Source organism: Strongylocentrotus purpuratus, unplaced genomic scaffold (genome assembly GCF_000002235.5).
Source record: "Strongylocentrotus purpuratus isolate Spur 01 unplaced genomic scaffold, Spur_5.0 spur5_scaffold_4, whole genome shotgun sequence".
NCBI lineage: Eukaryota > Metazoa > Echinodermata > Echinoidea > Camarodonta > Strongylocentrotidae > Strongylocentrotus > Strongylocentrotus purpuratus.
This window is the reverse complement of record NW_022145610.1, coordinates 29,860,379-29,870,175: the sequence shown is the minus strand read 5'-3', so window position 1 is coordinate 29,870,175 and position 9,797 is coordinate 29,860,379. Positions and strand designations below refer to the sequence as shown.

The following is a 9,797-nucleotide window of genomic DNA, read 5'->3' as shown; positions in this document are numbered from 1 at the left end:
ATGATTATTATTATTTATGATTAAATGATTATAATACTATATAGCAAGTAGACTTAATGGGAATTACACAAAATGGGAGTTAGGCCCGGGCCCCTGAAAATATTTTCCTTATCTTAAAGCCAGCTAGCCACTCGAAATTGCGCGGCAGCTTCTCAAAGTCACGATCATGGTCAATCACACTTTCAGCACGCGGGACTGGCTGAAGTACAATACAGTACAGTACAGAGTCAAACACTGGCCTCAAAGTCAGAACTTGACTTTGACTGAGCTGGCTAAAATATGGCTGTATAAAGCGAACCTCTGTCTTCAAAGTCAAAACATTACCTCAAAGGAGGGTAGGACAAAGTTACAAATTTGACTTCGTGGAGATATCGAATTTAGGCGAGAAGTAATTCTCATTTCAGCATAGGGATAGACAGAAAGAGAGGGAGAGAGAGAGAGAGAGAAAGAGAGAGAGGGAGAGAGAGAGAGAGAGAAACTGTTAGTTAGTTAGAATAGTGAGAAAATGATTGGCTGCTTAGCTCAGGGTATATTTTACGTCCTCCAAAATAAGAATAAGCTAAGGTTTGTAAAACTGTAACAATCCAATCTGAGAGATTCACACTCCCTTTTCGCACATGTTCTATGGAGTTTCCACTGATAAATATGTACCACAGGTGACAAGACGTACTCATCTAATTAAAGGCAAACTTCATGTATTCGACCCTTAGGATCCTAGATTGAAATTGAGTAAATATCAATGATCTGTTTCAAAGTCCTTGCTGGTCTAATAGTAAGCATTCTCACACGTTAGCTGACGTGCAAATTATGAGCTGTATTGAAGGTTCACTTCACATGCTTAAGGCCTAAGTATCAAGTTGATTAGTAACATTACGGTCCATGTCGTATACAGTGAACAACTTAATTATTCATACCCCTGGTAAATTTGATATTTCTGGGTTCTTTTTTGTAACTCAAGAATGCAAGGTTAACTGGTTGAATTAGGGCCTAAAAGCATTAATATGTCACATTATCAAGAATCATAAATGGGGACAAACCATGTAATCACATACTTATAAATTTTAAAACTTGGTAAGGGTACGAATGATTTAGTCGTTATTGTACAATGTGGACAAGGGTGTCGATTTGTATCCGTGGTTGGGGGGGATGATAGGTGCCAAAATATTTTCGGCAATGAATAAAAGCAACCAAGAGGTAGAAGCATGTGGCAAGTTGCACCCTAAGTTCCTCCGCGCGTAGCGCGGAAGCTCTGACGTTTCATTATATTATTAAAGAAAGAAGACGATTCGATGTACCATTCTCAACTCTTAATTCTTGTTTGAATCAAGTTCCCTTCCTCCGCGCGTAGCGCGGAAGCTCTGACGTTTCATTAGATTATTAAAGAAAGAAGACGATTCTATGTATCATTCTCTACTCTTAATCCTTGTCTTAATTCCTTTTCGCCCATTCCTGCGCGAAGCGCGGAAGCTTTCACATTTTATTACATTATTAGAGAATGAAAGCGATTTGTTGTACCGTGTCCTTCATGAATTCAGTTACCCCCCCCCTTCCGCGCGAAACGCGGAATCTTTAACGTTTCAATAAATTATTACTCTTAATCCTTGTCTGTATTCATTTTCGCCCATTCCGCGCGTAGCGCGGAAGCTTTCACGTTTCATTAAATTATTAGTAAAAGAAGACGATAATATGTTGTATCGTGTACTTTGACGTTTCATTTGATTATTACTCTTAATCCAGGTCTGAATTCAGTTCCCCCGAATTATTAGAGAAAGAAGACGATTCGTTGTACTGTTCTCTATATTGATCCTTGTCTGAATCAAGTTCCCCTTCCTCCGCGCGTAGCGCGGAAGCTCTGACGTTTCATTAGATTATTGAAGAAAGAAGACGATTCGATGTACCATTCTTGACTCTTAATCCTTAATGTTTGAATCAAGTTCCCCTTCCCCCGCGCGTAGCGCGGAAGCTCTAACGTTTCATTAGATTATTACTCTTAATCCAGGTCTGAATTCAGTTCCCCCCCTAGCAGCTTTCCCCTCTTCACTAACTTATTAGAGAAAGAAGACGATTCGTTGTACTGTTCTCTATATTAATCCTTGTCTGAATTAAGTTTCCCCACTGAAAATGTCACAAATAAGTTGTGACATAATAATCTTACTCCAAAAATGAAAAATGTTTTAGGAAATGTCAGGAAATAAAATGAGTGAAAAAAATAAAAATAAAGATACAATGACATGAATTTTAAAAAGGGTGAACGGAAACAACATAACAACTAGTGAACTATTTTATAAGTCATACTAATGTCCGAAAATCTTTCTCCTTGTCTCCGATCTCATAACGAAATCGTCGCAGAGTTCATCTATGTTTACACTTTCCAGGATTGTCTGATGTGCATTGCAGATTGCTACTTTTGGGCCTCGCGCTTACCATTTAGCTCGTTGCTTTTTGACGCTGCGTCTTTGCATTTGGCGCACTGCATTTCTATGATGTTGTTGATTGAACAAATTGAATAAATTCATCAATTCCTGATGAAGCCGTATGAGCGAGAATTCAATTTATTCTTGTCTCATATACGGTTGTCTTATTTACTTCGTATATATGTATGTATTATGAAAATGAGATAGCAAAATGTGTATATTGATGGTCATCTTGCGAGTAATAACCATTAACTACTCTCATCGGGCTCTCATCATTCATTTTTCTCTTCATTTTTTTTTTGATGGTGAATTATTGGGGGGGGGGATGATTGTACAGGCCATCCCCCCACCTGAAATATTGGGGGGGATATATCCCCCCCATCCCCCCCGGGATCGACACCCATGAATGTGGACATACAATAACAGCTACAAAACTAGAATTTAATTCGTCACGAAGACGAATAAGGTGGTCTGCCTTCAAGTTAATAACATGTAAACAATGATGATCATCATGATGATCATGATGATGATGATCTTGATAGTAATGGTGATGACGATGATGATGATGATGATGATCATGATGATGTTATGATTATCAACAGACCATGATGACATCAGACTGAAAAAAATGAGAGAACATTTAGATAGTATAAGTCTCAGCTACAACATACTAAAAAATCAACAAAAATCAAGCCGAAGTAATGGCGATATTGCTTGCAAAAGACAAGAATGTAGAATCCAGATTTGAGAAAAAGTCATCTCCCATAAGGATTACACGCAAAAAGTAATGGATCAAGTGATAATAGGGTAATAATAAAATAAATATGGTTGTTTATTACATTATTTGCGATTGTACGTGTTAATATTCAAAGGAGATGGTACAGTGAAAGGTCAAAAAGAAAAAGAAAGGGAAGAAGAAAAACTGTTGGAGACGCCCGTGATTATGATGATGATATATTGATGATGATCATGATCATGCTGACATCTGACTGAAAAAATGAGGGAGACATTTAGATAGCATATAGTTTCAGCTACAACATACTTAAAAATCAACAAAAACCAAGTGGAAATAACAGCGATATTGCTCGCAAAAGAACGGAATGTAGAATCCAGATTTGAGAAAAAGTCATCTCCCATATAGAGAAATTATATTGACATGTACATGTAAACAATGATGATCATAATGATGATGAAGATGATGATCTTGATAGTAATGGTGATGATGATGATGATGATTATAATGATAATGTTAATGATGATGATGATGATGTTGATGATCATGATCATGATCCTGATGATTTTGATGATGATCATCGTCAGACCATATGATGATGATGATCATGATGATATTGATGATAATCATGATGATAGTGATCGATGATGATCATTCATGAGCGTGATTCTGACATCTGATTGAAAAAATGAGGGGACATTTAGATAACATATAGTCTCAGCTACAACATATACTCAAAAATCAACAAAAACCAAGCAGAAATAATGGCGATATTGCTCGCCAAAGACAGGAATGTAGAATCCAGATTTCAGACCATGATGATGATCATCATCATCATTATGATAACGATGATCATGAGCGTGATCGATCCTGACATCTGATTGAAAAAATGAGGGGACATTTAGATAAAAATAGTCTCAGCTACAACATACTCAAAAATCAACAAAAACCAAGCAGAAATAATGGCGATATTGCTCGCAAAAGACAGGAATGTAGAATCCAGATTTCAGAAAAAGTCACCTTCGATAGGCATGACACGCAAATTACGAAAATTCTGACATGTCGCATTTAATCGAAATTTTCACTATGATGACGTCATCAAAATGAAAAATGGTGAGACATAAATAAAGAGAAGGAAAGAGGAAGACGGTCCGTTATAGTCATGTAAAAATACATGAGCTGGACAGAGGGATGAAAGATCGAGGAATCAGAAATGCGCATGTCTTGGAAGGAGAGAGGATATAGCGGGAGGATAAGGAAATGGTGGTAGGTATACGTACGTGAAATAAGAATACAAAGCTAGCCAAAGCTAGGCAACGGAAAGAGCTAGAGAAAATTAGGAGCAATAGAATAAGGCCAAAAAAAAAAAAAAAAACATGTTTAGCGTCCTGTTTTTTGGAAAAATAGGAAGGAGGAGGCCCTTTTTCTTTTTTTTTTCTTTCAAAATGGCCGCTCAAAATTGCCGCTCGGTACATTTTCCATGTCAGTCGGGCTACTTTTCAAGATGGCCGCCGAGATTTTATGTTTTTTTTCTATAACAAAATAAAAAAAAAAAAAAAAAAAAAAAATCAAAAAAATCAAAAAAATCAAAAAAAATTATAGGAGGCGGCCCCCAAAAAGGAAGCGGGCGTGGACGCTAAACATGTATATTCTTTTTACATGGCCTAAACGACAAGGTATCAGATATCCATTGTTTTGACATTCCTTTTCCCTTATAACACGCAAAATCATGCATTTCGTGAGAAATTATATGCGCGAGAAATATACTGGGCGAATTGTCTGTAGGGCGAATTTAATCTGACCAAGATTTTGGCCGATTCGAATTGCATGCACACTCATGATCATGGTCATATGAGTTGCTGAGTACTGCTAGCTGTTTAGACTAGTTGTGTTGTTGTGCTGATTGCTAGCTTAGTTTTGGTAAGAATTCGGTTGTTGCTATTGTATTCAGAGATTTTGCGTTATCGCATAAGTGTGTGAGTGTATTTAAACTTTTAAAGGCATTGACTTTGTTTATAATAATGTTTGCAGTTTTACAAATCAAGTCTGAGATGCGATACATCTTTATAGATCTAGACCTACATGTAGCCTATATAGGGTCTGCGTGTTATCATATCAGCTCAGCCTCAGTGAGTGCATGTGATTGTGATTGAATTTTGAAGCCCTACGAAAAACGAAAAGGAAGTGTTTCAAACTGACTTTGAGTGACCGGTTTTACCATACTCATTTCTCCCAATAGACTGTAGACTGTAGACCTAGTCTAGATCTAGGTCTAGACCTGTTTCTAGATCTAGATCTAAGTCAGTGTTATAAATTAAAAACCATAAGTCGGTAGGGATCTAGGCCTACTACTACTAGATCTAAAGTTAGATAGATCTACTATATCTGACTATAGGCCTAGATCATAGATCTAGATCTAGTCTAGATCTATTAATTTCTAATTCCAATCATGAATATCTTGATAGTTGATAATTAGACAGGTCACAGCTGACAGGCGATCGGCTTGTAAAAGTCATGGGATAATATTTATCCCCTCGCCAAAGTCAAAGAAGGAGGGGATCTAGACCCCTGTTAACTCCGGGAAGCTCCAACACCGGCGCCGCAGGCGTCGGAGCTTCGGGTGGTTTCCTTGGTTTCTCTTGGGGGCTAGTAAAACAGCCGATTGGGTGATATTATCGTTAAATCTGCAAAGGGAGTACTTACAATTTTTACATCATAGGGTGCACGACTCCTCAGGGCTCAACTCCAATCACTTGAATGTATAATTTGAAGAAGTCTTCGATGGGAAAAAAAGGTTAATTTGGGGTACTACACCAACGATTCTTCCATGTCGCAGCGTTGATTCAAAATAGCGATGAGAAGGTACGCATGCGCGGCAGTGGCAAAGAAAATATGAATATTCAGGCTATCGAGCGCCGATCGCTCGAAATCGCTGAATATGCACGAGGTTGAGAAGGGCTCTGTTTGTTCGAGTCGTGCATATTCAGCGATTTCGAGCTGTATTATGCTGCTCGCTGTCGAAGCCCTTCCTTCTGTGTGCCTTAAGTACAAATCTGGTTTAAAATCAATAACTTTAGAGTAATGTTTGACGGATTTTAATGAAATTTGATATGAAGGTACATGGCATCAAAACACGGCCTAAGTTTGATTTCCCAGTATGTAGGTCAAAGGTCATAGCTCATTAAATATGTGAATCTGGTTTCTGTTTGATAACTTTAGTATTATTTGATGGATTTTCATGAAATTCGATATGAAGGTACATGGTATAAAAACACAGCATAAGTTCAATTTCGGAGTATGTAGGTCAAAGGTCATAGCTCATTAAATATGCGAATCTGGTTTCTGATATCGATAACTTTAGTAATGTTTGACGGATTTTAATCAAATTTGATATGAAAGTACATGGCATCAAAACATGGCCTTAGTTTGATTTCCCAGTATGTACCCTGCGAGGGGATGCTATGCTTTGCGTTGACTTGTTTTATTTATGTCATTTAAGCATTATGAATGAGGGCTCATTATTTGTATTTATTGTAATATATTGATATTGGTATTTTATTAAATGTAATTTTTTGTTTTGTTTTGTTTGTATTTTAGGTTACTGAGAGTTGAAGAGAGAGTTGCAGAAAGTAAGTTGATATGCTTAGAAAGGCTGAAGTCAAGTAGTTTTTAAATTAAAGCTATGATGGAATGAAACAGATCCGCATAATTGGGAACAATTGAATGCAGAATACGAAAGCTATGGCTTTAAGAAATTTTCTATATAACTTTTTGACACTACCAAGTTACTTTTAATTATGTCAGTAAAGGTATAGACCAGTTTTGGAAAAGCCCCCCTCTCAAAAAATGAAATGGTACCTTTTTTTAACAATCATGTGAAAGAATATGTTTTGACTAATACCTGATGATACAAATTTTGATACTAATTGATATATTTGGTAAATTATTATATCTATCCGGAGTGGATAGATATCGCGCATGTGTCGCATAGTCCCATATACATCTTTCTGTGTACAGTGCTTGTAACTTTACCATGACTGGGTCAAATTTCTCATCATTTTGATGATCCAGAACCTTTCAGTACACACCAATACTTACCGTATATGCTAGATGATAAACCTTTTGTGATCGATTTCACGTTTTTTTCGCAATGCAATCGCATGACCAAAACTGGTCTTGAATGAGGGCTCACTATTTGTATTTATTTTTGTAATATATTCATATTGGTTTTTTATAAAATGCAATTGTTTTTTTTTTTTTTTTTTTTTTATTTCTAGTGCTTTTAATCAACAAATGTCAGTTTGATTAAAGAAATGACCCACACCAGACGGTTATTTCTGTCTATGACTCTCTATGTTTTGCTGGAGTGTGGGGTGGAGGGGGGGGGGGGGGAGTCACAGGTTGAACATTGGCACATAGAGAGGTCAAAAGTCATTTGAGGTCAAGCGTTAAAGTTTACCTGCAACCTCAGCTACACTACAAACACAAACACATTTTACCTTCACACATGTAAAATATCAATGCAATAATTTTACTCGTATCAAAGGGGGAGGGAGTAGATGCAGTGGAAGCAGGTGAAAGGCAGTAGCATATCATGTAATACCCCTTCTCAAAGTTTATGGGATGTTGCATTCTATGGCAGATATTTCAAAATCAGCTTGCGATAGGCCCTACAATTCTTATAGATGGCAATGGACATTGCGATATTCTAGTTATTTTCACAAGTGGGCGAGACACAACATCGCTAATGCCTTGTTTAAACTGAAAAGTCATCCACAAAGTAGATGAGGTTTAGACATTGGTCAGTTAAAAATTTATGTTGTGCCACCACCCATGATAATGTCATTACAGAAATGGTACAATTTGAAACAGGAAAAGAGCTTAAAATGAAAATGCATTGAAGTACTGTACCTAAACAAAATATTGATATTAACATTATTTCTGAACTGTTGGTTCTTACAAAAGTTATTGATTTCGGTCTAAGTAGCAGTTTGGGATGTAATGTGGTGTTTGAATCTTTCCATTTCAGATTTGATAGATCTACTCTTACTGTTGGACAGTTACTGAGAGAGAAGCAAGGAGGCAGAGGTAAATTCAGCTCTTACTGTTGGACAGTTAGTGAGAGGGAAGCAGGGAGGAAGAGGTGAATAGAGCTCTTATTGTTGAACATTTACTGAGAGAGAAGCAAGGAGGCAGAGGTGAATAGAGCTCTTACTCTTGGACAGTTATTTAGAGAGAAGCAAGGAGGCAGAGGTAAATAGAGTTGTTACTGTTGGACAGTTATTGAGAGACAAGCAAGGAGGAAGAGGTGAATAGAGCTGTTACTGTTGGACAGTTACTGAGACAGAAGCAAGGAGGCAGAGGTGAATAGAGCTCTTACTGTTGGACAGTTAATGAGTGTTGCTATTCTGTTTACATCGCGAGGGTTTACTCTCCAAAGAACTCTCCAAAGAACTTGCACTTGAACTTGTATTTGAACTAGCACTTGAACTTGCACTTGAACTAGCACTTGAACTTGAACTTGCACTTGAACTATCTTGAACTATCTTGAACTATCTTGAACTATTTTTAACTATCTTGAACTCTCCAAAGAACTTGCACTTGAACTTGTATTTGAACTAGCACTTGAACTTGAACTATCTTGAACCTTGAATCTGAAACATACTGAATGAAACTTGAATCGAATCAAAACTGGAACAGAATATTTCTAAAGATTGTATTGCCATTTTTAGAAGACATAATTATTGTCAATTATAAAGAAATTATTGGCAGTTTCTAGAAGGAATTAAAAGTAAACTGAAATAAAAAGAAGAACAATAGAGGCAAAGGAATCTAACTCTAATTCCTGGAACTTGATAAGACCATACTTACAGTTGAAAGCAGTAATATTGTAAATCTTGGGGAAAGAAAAAAAGAGGTATACATTTTAAAGAGTAAAGTAGATTGGAAAAGTAGTCATTCAAGATAAATATTGGAAGTTTGAAGGACTGTATTGCCATTTTAGAAGACATAATTATTGTCAATTACAAAGAAATTATTAGCAGTTTCTAGAAGGAATTAAAAGTAAACTGAAATAATAAAAGAAGAATAATAGAGGAACAGGAATCTAATTCTAATTCCTGGAACTTGATAAGACCATAATTACAGTTGAAAGCAGTAATATTGTAAATCTTGGGAAAGAAAAAAAGAGGTATACATTTTAAAGAGTAAAGTAGATTGGAAAGTAGTCGTTGAAGATAATATTGGAAGTTTTAAGGACTGTATTACGATTTTAGAAGACAAAATTGCTGTCAATTAGAAAAAAATTCTTGGCAGTTTCCAGAAGGAATTAAAAGCAAAGTGAAATAAAAAGAAGAACAATAGAGAAAAAGCAATCTAATTCTAATTCCTAGAACTTGATAAGACCTCTATTAGAATTCAAAACAGTAGTATTAGTAATCTTGGGAAAGTAACAAGAGCGTATACACAGCAAAGAATAAAGAAGATTGAACAAAATAGTGTGAAGAAGGCAATATTGCAAGTTTGAAAGACTGTATTGCCATTTTAGAAGACATAATTACTGTAAATTAGAAAGAAATTATTGGCAGTTTCTAAAAGGAATTAAAAGCAAACTGAAATAAAAAGAAGAACCATAGCGAGAAAGCAATTTA

The 9,797-nt window shown here is 36.3% G+C and overlaps 1 long non-coding RNA gene across 1 annotated transcript; it reads left to right on the top strand.

Annotated features, from left to right (window-relative positions):
* The first annotated feature begins 4,970 nt into the window (after positions 1–4,970).
* LOC105445720 lies at positions 4,971–8,523 on the top strand. The gene is made up of 3 exons (XR_004066427.1): positions 4,971–5,067; positions 6,745–6,776; positions 8,177–8,523. It is a non-coding gene; the product is annotated as an uncharacterized LOC105445720 (long non-coding RNA).
* Positions 8,524–9,797: the final 1,274 nt, after the last annotated feature.